At 38.2% G+C, this 13,743-nt stretch overlaps 1 protein-coding gene across 5 annotated transcripts in view; it reads right to left on the reverse strand.

The window, feature by feature from the left end:
* Nucleotides 1-13,532, reverse strand: part of lepr (leptin receptor) — a 51,807-nt gene extending 38,275 nt beyond the window's left edge. For 2 of the 5 annotated variants that reach the window (XM_053231588.1, XM_053231581.1), the window contains exon 1: nucleotides 13,370-13,532. The gene's annotated coding sequence lies outside the window, so the exon portion shown is untranslated. Of the gene's footprint in view, nucleotides 609-13,369 lie in introns of those variants that run through there. The other 3 variants (XM_053231573.1, XM_053231577.1, XM_053231571.1) reach the window with 2 other exon arrangements.
* Nucleotides 13,533-13,743: the final 211 nt, after the last annotated feature.

Consider the following 13,743-nt stretch of genomic DNA (forward strand, 5'->3'; position numbering starts at 1 on the left):
GTGCTTGTTGTCCTCTAGACAGGAGCATGAGTTTGTAGAGCTCAGGAGTAGGATAAAACATTTATCAAATATAAGACTCCTGTCAACTGCTACTTGAGATTATGTCCTCTAGCCTTAATTCTCTAGAGGGAAAAATAGCTTTCCACCAAAATCTTTCAAACAAAAAACAACAAAAGCTATAGGTAAATGCAGGTAGTGGTTATGCTGCAGGATTAATATCACCGTAAATTTTTTGCTTTATTAATTTTAAGATTATCCGGTTAAATAAGTTATCTATGTGTGTTTTTATCCAAGCAGTCTTTAACTCATTAGAAAATGAAAAGGAAAAATAGAAAGGTTGCTGTAGCAGCATTGCATCATCCAACTGATGTCAGCATGATGATATCATCTCATGACCTGATTGTGAGGAAACACCCCATGGCATAGTGCAGGCCTCTGAAGAATTTAAGCAGCTCTTGAATGCAGGCTATGAACAAGCACAAATGCCTTGAGCACTTATTTGTATTTGCATTTAAACTCAAACTGGACACGGCCTAAGCCGGAAGTTTTTTTTTTTTTTTTTTTTTTTACTTTTCTTTTACTTTTTTAAATATCATTTCTAACATTATGCTATCACAGTTCATTAACATCAGCTACATCACTATTGTTCACAGCTGGTTTTAACTGGAAATGCACTGGAGAGCTTATATATATATATATATATTGTCATTTTTGTTTGTACATGCCTCGATTTTTTTGTAATGAATATTGGTTATATATTTCCTAGTCTCAACCAGATCCTTTGTGAATATTTCAGCCAAGAAAATAACATGCATCCTATTCATATCTGTAGTGTATTTGTTTATCTCTTTAGAGCACATTATTTGTTCACTACATATAATATATAGTGTATATCATATAACTCATTGATGCCTAATTGCTAATATGTTCAGTCAAGTGCCAGATTATCCAAATATAATGGCTTACTTGTAACATACAATGAATTAAAAACAACCACACGCCAAATTTACACAAAACGCAGTCAATAAAAAGGTACAAAAAGTATCCTATTCCAATTACAAGAGCTTGGTTTTTGTAATAACATTACATAATCCAGAACACATATCGTCCAGCAGTTTACCCAATGTCCATAAATGATTCATTTTTTAAGCCCAGACCCTCTATTGTTTTGATTTCCTGGAAGCAGTTCTTGGAACAACCTTGATGCTGCTGACAGAGACTACTACAGTCACTACTACCGCGGCCTAACGTTTATCAGTCTTTAACAGATTCACACTCCAGCAGTGGCATCACAGCCAAAGCACACAGTCAGCATTTAAATTCATGTCATGTACAAACAAACTCATACCCAGATCTGACCACAGTGTGTCTCCTGAACAGAGCAGTGCACTGGGACACATCTGGGATGCACCTCATGTTTATCAAAGCCATTAAATTCCATTGCCATAGAAACAGGTCCAAAACTGCTTGGCTGAGATCAAAGTGTTAAGGGTATCTGTCTCCTCCTCCTCTCCCTATGTCTAGCAAAAAATCTGATAAATAAATGCAAAAAAAGAGAAGGAGATATATGCATGAATTATTAAAGGAGCACATGGACTAGAAATGCACTAGTAGTTGGTCTCATGCAAAAGATTCCAGAGATGGGCGAGGTGGGCTGAATATTCTTCCAATTCTGGTAGACTCTCAGTAATAATAAATACACAATACAGTCTCAGCAGTGTTAGGGAACTTGATAACAAAGCCAGGATGGGCTTAGGAGTTCTGCCCCGTGTGTGTTTGTGTGTGTGATAGAGAAATAGAGAGAGAGTTAGTGGGGGGGAACTGATTGCTAACTGAAGAATTCTATAATAATTCTGTCCTTTGTCCCCCTCCCCTTCCTTTCCCTCTCCGTCCTCTCTTTCCCAGTGTTCTGCCCTTTCTCTGTGGTAATGTGATTGCTGAGATTACTCATGAATACCATAGGCTGCATGCTGAGAGGGTGTAGGATGATGATATATCAAATGAGTCACCGAGCCTCAAAGGTGCATTTCTGTTATCACACTACATAAACAATATACTGAAGCCTGTACAGCACTTTAATGCGGAAGAGGTAAGACATGAACTCTGAGTTGTACTCACTGTAATTAAAGCTTATGTTGTGTATTTATTATTTTAGGTTTCATGAATAAATCAATTGTGGTCTGAACACTTATTATAATATTAATGTTAAAAGAAAGTTCTCCTAAACAATCCTGCAGCTCCAATAAAAAAATATCTGCTCTTTGTGGTGCACCGTTCTCTTTAATCAGCAGACCAACCAAATAACATGGACCACCAACTTATACTATCACCAACTTGCTTCATCTCTACTGAAAGACAGTGATGCAGCAGAGCTTTAATCCTTTAGTCTGTCCAGCTCTTTCATCTCCTCATCTGTACACTCTGCTCAACCAGGTCATCTTCCAAAGCTTCAACTTTCATGCTAATACCGCTGTCAATACCATCATGCGTGTCATCTCATAAATCGCTGGCAAGCCTAGCCAAGACTCTGCCGTGACTCATCATAGCGTAACGGTATCATATAGCTGCATTGCATTTGGAAACTTTGAGTCCAGTGTTTGTGGTCTCCACTACTTCTAGGTTGGACTTCTCATTAAGATAACATTGGAAAATGGTGAGCTCTTGCTTCTTCATTTTTAGCAGCAACAGAAAAACCTGTGTGTTATCTCTTATGTATGAGAAATTTTGCAGTTAAATGTCATTGTAACAGGGCCAGCAATGTCCCCCTGTCATGCCAGAAGATAACCACTAACTTCTCATAGGAATAAAGAAAATACAGCGTCAACCAACAAATTAGCACCAGAATTACTCAGTAAGTACAGTGAAACTAATAGAAGAGACATGTAGTTATGAGAGTGAGGAATGTAAGCCTGGACCTACAGATGGGATGTTATTTTAAGTTTTTTTTTTATGGTTTAAGATACTCCTCATCCCCACCTCATTTTGTGAACCAGGTTATGGTCACCCCAGATTCAGTCCTGTTGACTTTGTTGGATACTACATCTGTTGCTCATGTACATTATTTTCCAGTGTGCATTCACCTTTGTGTTAAAGTGTCTTTTAGTTTAACAGAGATTCTGTGTAAATGCCAGCAATGTCTCAGCTGCCAAAACTGAACACTCATAGGTCAATATAAATCACTTGCTTGTGTCTCTGGAAACCCCTGAGTAGAGTGATTCACCTTTAATCAATTTTTGTCAAAAATGATTCACAACAGATTCAAAAGATTCAGTGGATTGAGTTTCAGGCATTTTAGGAGATAAGAAAGAAGAGAAAGAGGGACTCGTGACAGATTAATAGGTTCTGCGTGTGTTTGTGATAGCTAATCTGCAAGTAATGTAATTTGTAGCACTGAACTGAGAAGTAGAGAGAAAGAGGGGAGAAACTGCTGCAGAAAGCAGCCCAACCCTTCATTTAGCAGCTAACAGATGACGTCGCCTCGCAATATCACCACCAGGTTGAAGGTGATATCATTCCCTAAATATGTCATGGCCTTGAGGGAAAGCAGTAGTGCTGTGCTGATGAAATATTCAGAAAAGTCCTGCTAGACCTTAACATTGTACAATATTTCCAGATAAAGAGAGGCTTATATTGACCATGTGATCTATGAGTCACTAGTGAAGCTAGAACCTTTAATTACCCTATGAAACGACATTGACTTTGTCTGGGATTCATTATTTCTACTGAAAATAAAAAAAGAGAAAAGGCTATGGCAAGAATATTCCAAGACACAGAGGATAAAAAGTAGACACAAGGTTTTACAACAATCAGTTTTTCCAGGCAGCCAGGGAGATTGCAGAGCCACCATCACCTTGAGAAACATTTATTCTTTCCTGATTGAGAAACTTATTGTAGGGATGCTACAGAGGTAGGATTAGACATTGAGCTCTTTTCACAAAAAAAAAAAAAAAAAAATTGGAAGTATGTAGCCACAAGATGAAATGATTTCTGAGAAGCCTTACACCCAAATGTGTACCACAGAAACACTGGCATATGCAGTCAATTGATCTTGTGTATGTACTACTTCATACTTTCCATATATCAGTTCATTTACAATAAACACTTTACAAACTGATAAAACTGTGGATATGTGAAAGATAGTAAACCTTATCACTGATAGCATCCTTTTGCTAACATTAGCTAGCAGTATTTCTAGTCAATTATGCGCTAACACTCTTAGTGAGAATGACGAGTGTTTTTGTTTGTTCGGTGATAAATGTAGTTGACAGCAAGGTGGCAGTAAGAGTGAAATGTTAGCAGTCGATGAGGAGAAAAGAAGAGTGACAGAAAGTTGCGATTCAACACTGCCAGTATGGCTTGACAGTCTGTCAGATTAGCTTCAGTTGCAGTTCATTTGCCTCTACTAGGTAAACTAAGTAAACTCTACTTGCTCTGATATTTTCAGAGTTTCTCTGATTCCTCTTTTCTGTAACACTTCTAATAAACAGTGTTCAACTCATCTATTGTTGTTGCTGTAGTGGAAGTAAAGTTACCCTGCAGAGGCTGCTTACAGCATAAAAAAACCCAGAAAGGACTCATTAATACAAAGGATTAATACTGATCAGTTTTCTTTTGACCAGTGGCTGCAGTAACATTACGAACCAAAACACAAAACCAGAGGGAAATTGGAAAAGAATATACCGTATTCAGTAAGTACTTATTCACGTCAGAAGTAAATAGCCTCATAGGACATTGATGCTACCAGAAAACAGTCCAATATCTTTAGTTAACATCTCAAGATGAGCAGACATACAGTATAATTGTGTCAGTGCTCCATAATAACAGCATTTAGCTATCTAGGCATTTCTGACTGCATTTTGATATTTATGTTAAACAATTCTGACCTCTCTGAGACCAGCTTGTCCTATCATCAATGTCCCAGCTTTGAAAAGGTCAGGAAATAGATTTAGTCCCTTAATTTTGGAAATGACGCCATAGCCTGCAGGTAGGACTCTGACACTTAGAGGTCTAACAAAGACAACTTTCCAATTAACCCCCTTGGCCATTCTGTCTAGAGGCAAAAACAGTGTGTATCACTGCAGGCCCAGGTGTTATCGCCATAGAGATTGAATGCAAACTGGCAGAAATTAGTAAAACCGGTGAGTGGAATTTACACGTAGTAATTTTCTCCATTTATGTTACAGAGCATTCCCCACTCTGCATCGACATACTCTAAATACTCTAAACTGACATAGTTTTCCATAAATACAGTGTACAGTATTTAGTGTCTGATAATGCAGTTTGATAGAACGTATGGTTTGGTAGTAATGCTACATAGCACTCACTGAAACATACAGAACGTGCAGCTGTGATTAGGTTGTTGTCCTTTTGCAGGCAGGAAGAGGACACTACTGAGCATGTGCAGAGTGAGCCTCAACACTGTAACTTGTTCTGATTGGAGCAATTGTTAGTGTTGCTACTGACCCTTGTTACAACTTGTCCTACTCTCCCCTATTCTATCACATTTGCAAAAAATATATATAACTTGAGAACCACAAATTCTTTCCAGAAATCATCAACTGAAAAGCTTCTCTGTGTGTTTATGAAAGGTTTTTATTTAACTTTCCGTCTCATTTCAGTTGGTCTGCTATTACTGGATGAATGGACCTGTGTCTAAGAACTTAACCAGTTATACATGTAACAACAACTACCTTCATATGTATTTTGCTGAAGTAGAAATAAAACAAGGATGAATATCCAGTAAGGCAGATGTTCGTAAAAACTATATTTACTTTCCATTAATCATCTCTCACACTGGAAGATAATGAGAATGACAGAACCTACAACGTATTTTTAAAAGAACCACCATGCTGTATACACTAATACAGCTCTCATTCATCATCAAAACACATCATATACTAATCATTACACATATTTTAATTTACTATTTTCACCGATGCATTTGTTTTAAGCCCTACTTTTAAACATTGTCAGAGACCTTTCTAATTAAATGTAATAATTAATTTTTGCTCTGATTAATTACACTGATCAGCCATAACATTAAACCCACCTGCCTATTATTGTGTAGGTCCCCTTGTGCCGCTAAAACAGCTCTGACCCTTCGAGGCATGGACTCCTCAAGACCTCTGAAGGTGTGCTGTGGTATTTGGTACCAAGATGTTAGCAGCAGATCCTTTAAGTCCTGTACGTTGTGAGGTGAAGCCTCCATGGATTGGACTTGTTTGTCCAGCACATCCCACAGAGGCTCGATTGGATTGAGATCTGGGGAATTTGGAAGCCAAGTCAACACCTTGAACACTCTGTCATGTTCCTCAAACCATTAGCTCTTCTGTGGTATCGAACGAGACGGACTAGCCTTCGCTCGCTCTCAACTTTGAGAACTGACTGTTCACTTGCTTCCTAATATATCCCATCCCTTGACAGGTACCACTGCAACAAGATAATCAATGTTATTCACTTCACCTGTCAGTGGTTTTAATGTTATGGTTGAATGGTGTATATTCAATTTGTTCAGGTTTTATCTGATATTAAATTTTGTTCACACACGTATGGCCTGATGGAGGATATTTCTTTTGGTAATTACCTGAGTAATCTGATCTAAACAGTGTAATTCTCCTCTAAGCAAATGAAAATAAAGTAATGTCATCTTGAAATTACCTCCTGCCTAAACGTTAATTGCAGTTTGTAAATTGTGTCGATGAGCTTAAATTCACTTTCCTTGCTTAAGAATAGATTGCCTCAAATTTATGAGGGGAAAGAAACTATTTCTGTATTAATTCTTCAGAAATAAAAAATAATTATACATGGGCAGCAGGTAGCATATCAGCCTCACATTTCCTGAGTCCCAGGTTTGATCCTGAGCTCGGGATACTGTCAGTGTGGCGTTACTGTGCGTGTTTTCCTCATGTCCATGTGGGTTTCCTCTGGGTTCTCAGGTTTCCTGCCACCTCCCTGAGACATGGCAGTAGGTGAATTGGTGACCCTAAGTTGGCGCTAGGTTTGAATGAGTATGTTCATGGTGCCCTGCGATGAACTCGTAACCAGAGCCTCTGGGACAGGCTCCGGATCCAACTGTAAGCCTGACCAGGATAAAGCAGTTACTGAAGATGAATGAATGAATGAATGAATGAAAAACTCATACACTAAATGACAAGTTTGACCCGTTTGCAGATTTATTTTTGACTTTATTTTAATTTTTTTTTAAAGGCAAAGAGTTATTCTATGGATGATATGTGTAAGACAGTTTTTTTTTACACAGTGATTCAGGATGAAACTCATGCCTCTCTATGTAACTTTCTCTTTTTTCTTTTCTCTTACTACACAGTTGCCTTCAGAGATGGTGAGTACACAACACTTTGTGAGTCAGACTGCACTTGTTAGAAAACAGTTGGTGATGAATTTTGGGGGAAATTGTCTCTAAAACCTGTATACTTGTACATTACAAAGAAGTTACACTTTAAAATAAGTCTGCAGGTCCTGTGTAGTTAATATGTATATCTCAGAGTGGTATTAATCCACTGATTATGTTGGACTAGCATATTGCAACACAACTATTGTGGCACAGTGGGCATTGTCGCCACTTCACAGCTTTAGGTTCAGTCCTGAGCTGAGTTCTGCATGTTTTCCTATTATCTATGTGGGTTTTCTCCAGGTTCTCCCAAAAGCCTTTCCAGTAGGTATGACCAGGAAGAAGCAATTACTGAAGATAACGAATACAACTATTGTAGGCATGATGTGAAAATTAGACTTTCAAATGTCAAGATGCATTTGTGTACTTACACAAGTAAAAAAGTGAAGTTGATTTGTGTATTTACATAAGATGTGCACAAATCTGCAGTTGTCACTATACATGTAACTGCACAGTTCATAGACGCACCTCATCTAAAGTGAGACTGAAGAATCATGCACTATGCTCTCAGTATGACTGTACGACAGTTAGTGTAGAACTTGTAAATGTGTATATGTGAAGTTGAATCTTTGACATGAGACAGAAATCCACCCACACAAACACATTTCATGGACCGGCAAATCTGAAATATACCTGTTTTGTTAACCAAAGAGGCATACTTTGATCCACATTTATTTGTCCTGCCCAGAGAGCCTTGAGTCATCTCCCTAATGTTGCTTGAGAAACCTCAGTGCAATCCAACAGCCCCCTCCAGACACACACCAACACAAACACCAGGCATACTGCGTCATTCAGTTTTATTGTATTGTTACAGCAGTGAGGAACCGTTAATATAATGACAAAAGACACTCTTGGCAAAGACAAAAAGCAAACAGGCTTGACTCACAAATAGCCCTTCTGTCACCAACAGCTCTGCACCAGAGGCTGTGATAATGAAGGTTTGGAAGCTTGAGAAATTTGACTCACACACACACACACACACACACACACACACACTCTTGGATTACTATCTTTATGAGACATTTCTATAGCTAAATACTGATAATAAAGGGAATCATTTGTTCCAAAAAAGAGATAAATACATGCCAAAATACATGCATACACAAACACACACACACATGCAGTGAAATGGAAATGTAATTAGAAGGGCTTGATAAAGCACTGCTTGTGTGACTGTGATAAATGTTGGCTCTGTGTTCTTCACTGCTCTTTTTAATCTCCAAAAGAAACATAAAATCAATAACAGGAAGCAGAATTATATAAATTAAATTAATTCATTCAGGGAAGAAAAAAAGTAAAAGTTAGAAAGTTCAGTTTTAAGACTACAGTGTAAATAAAACTGTGAATCGTGTCCAAAACACACCATCTTTAGGAAGAGAAGACCTAAAGACGATGAAATGTTAAAATTCCATCTTCAGACCAAAACTCTCTCTCTGGTTTACTCTAGTGCATCAGCATAAATCTGAATTAATTAAAGTCGTGGGTAAATTTGCATGAAGTGGGATTGGAGGCTTAGAAGATCCCTGAGTATGTATGCATACTAAACTTCTAGGATGGCATGGTGGCACAGCAGGTAGTGTCGCTGCCTCACAGCTCCAGCATCCCAGGCTCAATCCTGAGCTCAGGTTATTGTCTGTATGAGCTGTTGCATGTTCTCCCCATGTTTCCTCCCCCCTTCCAAAAACATGCAGATTTGCATGTTGGATTGGCTACACTAAATCTGAATAGGCTTTGGATCCACTGCAACCCTAACCATGCTAAAGTGCTTACTGAAGATGAATTAATGAGCGTATAAAACTCAGTGGAATATAAAACTGGCAATATTACATTATGCATTTTCCTGTAGGTAGATTAATGACTTTAAATTGCCCCTAGATGTGAATATGTGTGCATGGTGCCCTGTGATGGACAGGTGTCCATTCCAGGGTGTATTCCTGTCCTGCGCCTAGTTTTCCCTGGACAGGCTCTGGATCCTCTGTGACCTTGAGCAGGACAAAGTGGTTGCTTTATAATGAATGAATGAATGAATGAATGAATCATGCGTTCTCTGAGACACTCACTAAAATAGATGTTTAACCGTTTCACATACACACTGAAGGCCTCCTGACTTGAATCCCATTGAACATTAATGGAGGATTTTGAAATTGGAAGTCCATCAGAGGGACTCTTGTAACCTTGGGGAATTGAAGATGCAATACAATGCAGCAAAATGCTAATTACATCGTACTGTAGATGTGAGCTCATGTAAGTAGAAGAGGGTAGACAGAGATTTCCTTCAACTGTGTTAAGCTGCCCTGTGAAACAGCATGAGCAGCAGTTCAAAAACATGGGATTTGGCTGGCTTCAGCTGTCTCTGAGGTTGTTTAGCCTTCCCCCTCCCTGGTTATTAGTAGTCATATGATAGGGAAGAGCCAGTTGGTGGATGGGAATTGATAGGTGACAAAATTGGGGAGAAAAATGGGGTGAAAAAAAGAATTGAGAACCAGAAATGCCCTAAAGACGATTTTATCCCACCAGAAGAATACAGGTATAAGGTTAAATCTATTAAACAGGTGCTTAAATGGAGGGATTAGATTAGTTTCTGCAGTGTTATCCAGAAAATGTTGCATTTAACCCCATATTAGACTTTAGATCTAGCAATAACTGTAGATCAAAGTTAGCCCAGCCTTGCTTCTGGAGTGTTTGTTCAAGCTCTAATCTATCATTGCCACTTGTGCTGAAGTGTTTGATTATCTAAATAAGGTATATTAAACTGGAGAGTAACCCTAGACATGAGAACTCATGGTTGTCTAACCATGAGTAAAATACATTAAAAACAGCATTGTGTATCTTACCTCTGGTGTTTCCAGATCCTGGTCCTAGCAACACCCTTCCATACACAATTTATTGCTCTAATAGACCTGACATATCTCATCAATGAATTAACAAGAAATTAATTAGCTGACGAGTGAGTGTTTTGGAACATTAAAATATGCTGTGGAGGGAGATTTCTGCCATAACTGCTGCTTCCATGTTACTAGTCCCAGCTTCAAATTCTGCATATTTTCAGAATCAGTGTCCCCATTTTCTGTCAGTATTAATAAGTGCTTCTTTGTATTTTGTGTAGATTTTATGGTTGTGCTATGCAGTGTCCTCTGAGTCACCTGTGTATGACAGCAGTCCCACACTCTAGTGATAACTGGCTTAAAAGTACATTGCCTGATTCACTAATGCAAATTGGCCATTCCAGTCTTCCTGGAACTGCTGAAAAGCTAAATTCAGTGAAAAAACATCCAGTAAGCAACAGGTCTGCAGGTGGAAATGTCTTGTTGATAAGAGAGCTCAGAGGAGAATGGCCAGACTGGTTCAAGCTGACAGGATAACTGACAGATAACTCAAATAACCACTCATTACAACCATGGTAAGCAGAAAAGCATCTCAGAACGCACAAAAGGCCAAACCTTCAGGCAGATGGACTACAACAGCAGAAGATTTCCACTTCCATCAGGTTCCACTCTGGTCAGCCAAGATCAAGAATGTGAGGCTTCAATTGACGCAGGAATGTATATATGTTTTTGGAAGGTGGGAGAAAATACAAGTGGGCGTGGGGAGAACATGCACAGAAACTCAAGATAGATAGTAATCTGATTGGTTACTTATTTGGGGGAGACAGTTTATGCCATAGCACACCCCCCTGCAAACCTATGTCTATGGTATTTTGGTCTGCAGACATGCTGTATGCACTACAAGCTCGACAGGAACTATAACCACAACAAATGGAAGCAGTTTTATGTGCCACACCATGGGTAGGTCTGCTTCAAAGGGTTTGTGGTTTTTACTCCTCCATAACAAGTTAAAAGTAAAGTGCCTGTAAAGTCCCATTGGCTGTAACTAAATTTCCCAAGAGAAAAGTACAGATCCTGTGAAAGGCTGCTTTCAGATTCAGCATGTGATTATGCCAGAACAGCACTATTCCACATACTTTACTGAAGTCACAAAATAAGGAAGGGCTATTTTGGTGAAATGGATAGCTTGTAAAACCTTTTTAGTTGTTTTGGATGTAAATAAAAAGAGTATATAAAAAGAAAGAGGAATTTGATGAAGCTGTGCTCTAAGCATCCATGAGCTATAAAACTACCAATGCGATGCTATAAACTATACTATAGTTTTACACCATAAACTACTATCTTTGTGAAGGCAGTTTTAATTGCACTGTCCTTGATATCCAAGGTTTAATCCAGGGGTTTTCAAACTTTTTGGTACCAGAGACCCCTTTAACTGTCAAATATAATTCACTTATTTTATGAATGTAATTCCACTATTTCAATATTAAGCTCATTTTTCAAATTGCGTACATTATTATTCGGTCTATTTATCAGAGCCTACAAAACACTTTAAACCCTAGCTGACATTATCGATAGGTGACTTGTTTTTCAACCATTGTTGATAGCTAATAACTATAACAACTCAATAATAAAAATAAGAACTTTGTTAATGCTAGATTATGATTTCCTGTAATAAATTGTTGTTGTTGTTATTGTTGTTGTTTTTGTTGTTTTGTTTGTTTGTTTAATCAGGGACTGCAGGTTATACTTTACAGACCAATGAAGAACCAATTGAGAACCACAGATTTAATCTGAAGACATGTACTCTTACTCTTAGATGCCTGAACAGTGCTGAATTAAGTTTCCTCTTCCTTCATAAGCTGGTAATGCACATGTTTGAAATAGAAGTGGTAAATTAAACAAATGCATTGTCCTGCTAAAGAAAACCATTTATGGCCAGACTATATTCCATGCTGGTCCAAAATGGATTATGGTTTAGCTGCTCAGTGAGCATGTGTATGATGTGTTGACTACCAAACCCTTGCTGATAATACTGGTCTTGTTGGTTGCTTCCTTGCAGTACATTAAAGACAAGGTGTCTCACTCTGTATTTTTTTCAGATGGAACCTGTACTTCCCAAAAACAGCTAATGGTCGACTCTCACTCTTTCTCTAAAAACTGCTGCTGTATTCATCAAGACTATAATACTCATACTGAAAATCCGTTCAACACACTTAGCACTGTTTGACGTTATAGTATACACTAGTGGAAGAATAATGATCTATAATCCCACTACTCTATGTGCCACCCAGAAGAGAATCGTTTTTCTTCTGAATCTGGTTCCTCTCAAGATTTCTTCCTCATGTCATCTCAGGGACTTTTTCCGTGCCACTGTACCCTCTGGTTTGCTCTTTAGGGACCTAAATATAAATCTGCATCTGGATTTCTAGCTGCTTTGTGACAATGTCTATTGTTTAGGCTTTAAACACATAATTTCATTACATTATTCACACTTGTACATGGCTTTTCTTTTAGTTTCACTGCATAATAGAAGTTACCGAATAATACACTTTCAAATGTACAGTATAACTTAATAAAAAGCCACTGGGAGCATTTAACTGGCATTCCCAAGTATGTGTATTTCACTTTTGGCAAATTTAGTTTGAATGCATCATTTTATTCCCAAAAATGACCTAAAGTTGACAAAATACTAGGTCGATTGGTATTGATTTTATCCTTATACACCCACAGTGGTAAATGAAGGCAACAGAATGGCAATACTCTGCTGTCTTGGGTAACCCACTGTTAAAGGTTTATTAGTTAAATTATACAGTAAACACTGTAACACCCGTTTTGCATACATGTATTTAGCATCACCTTGCCTGGAGATACTTCCTTGCTTTTTACAATAGACATAAAACACTTTCCCACTTTCATTTTGAGCATTTATAACGTAATCTCTGTACTTAATATGAAGTAGGTTTTGTGTTTTTTTCCATTACTACTCCTACACACAGTAAGAGTAAGATCTTTATGCTAGTTGTCATAGTCATCGCTGCAATCTAAAGAATCTGACATTTCTTTGATGTAGGTAGGTGAAAAAAGCAGAGGGGTTAAAGTTTCATTGCTGTTTGGTCTAATAATCAGAGAAACTCACCTTCTTCAGGTTATTTGTGTTTGGAAGTGTGAAGAGTGGCTGAACAGCAGCATGGTCAAAGTTGTGAGGAGTTCAGGCAATTTGTTCGGATCCAGTGATTATGTAGACCCAGACTCTGTGTTACCCTCTGGTCTCCAGGCAGAGAGAGAGCAAAGGCCAGAAATACACACCAATCGTCAATCAACTATAGTGCGCATGTGTGTGTGTTTGTGTATGTGTGTGTTTGAAAAAGAGATAGAGGGTATCTGGTTTTGGCAATATGTCATAGTTCTCATAGTTCTTGACATGGTAACAGTACCAGATATTGAATTCCAGTCATTACAATCCTTACAGTGTGTGTGTGTGTGTGTGTGTGTGTGTGTGCTTGAAAGAGA

This window comes from Pangasianodon hypophthalmus, chromosome 2, assembly GCF_027358585.1.
Source record: "Pangasianodon hypophthalmus isolate fPanHyp1 chromosome 2, fPanHyp1.pri, whole genome shotgun sequence".
Taxonomy (NCBI): domain Eukaryota; kingdom Metazoa; phylum Chordata; class Actinopteri; order Siluriformes; family Pangasiidae; genus Pangasianodon; species Pangasianodon hypophthalmus.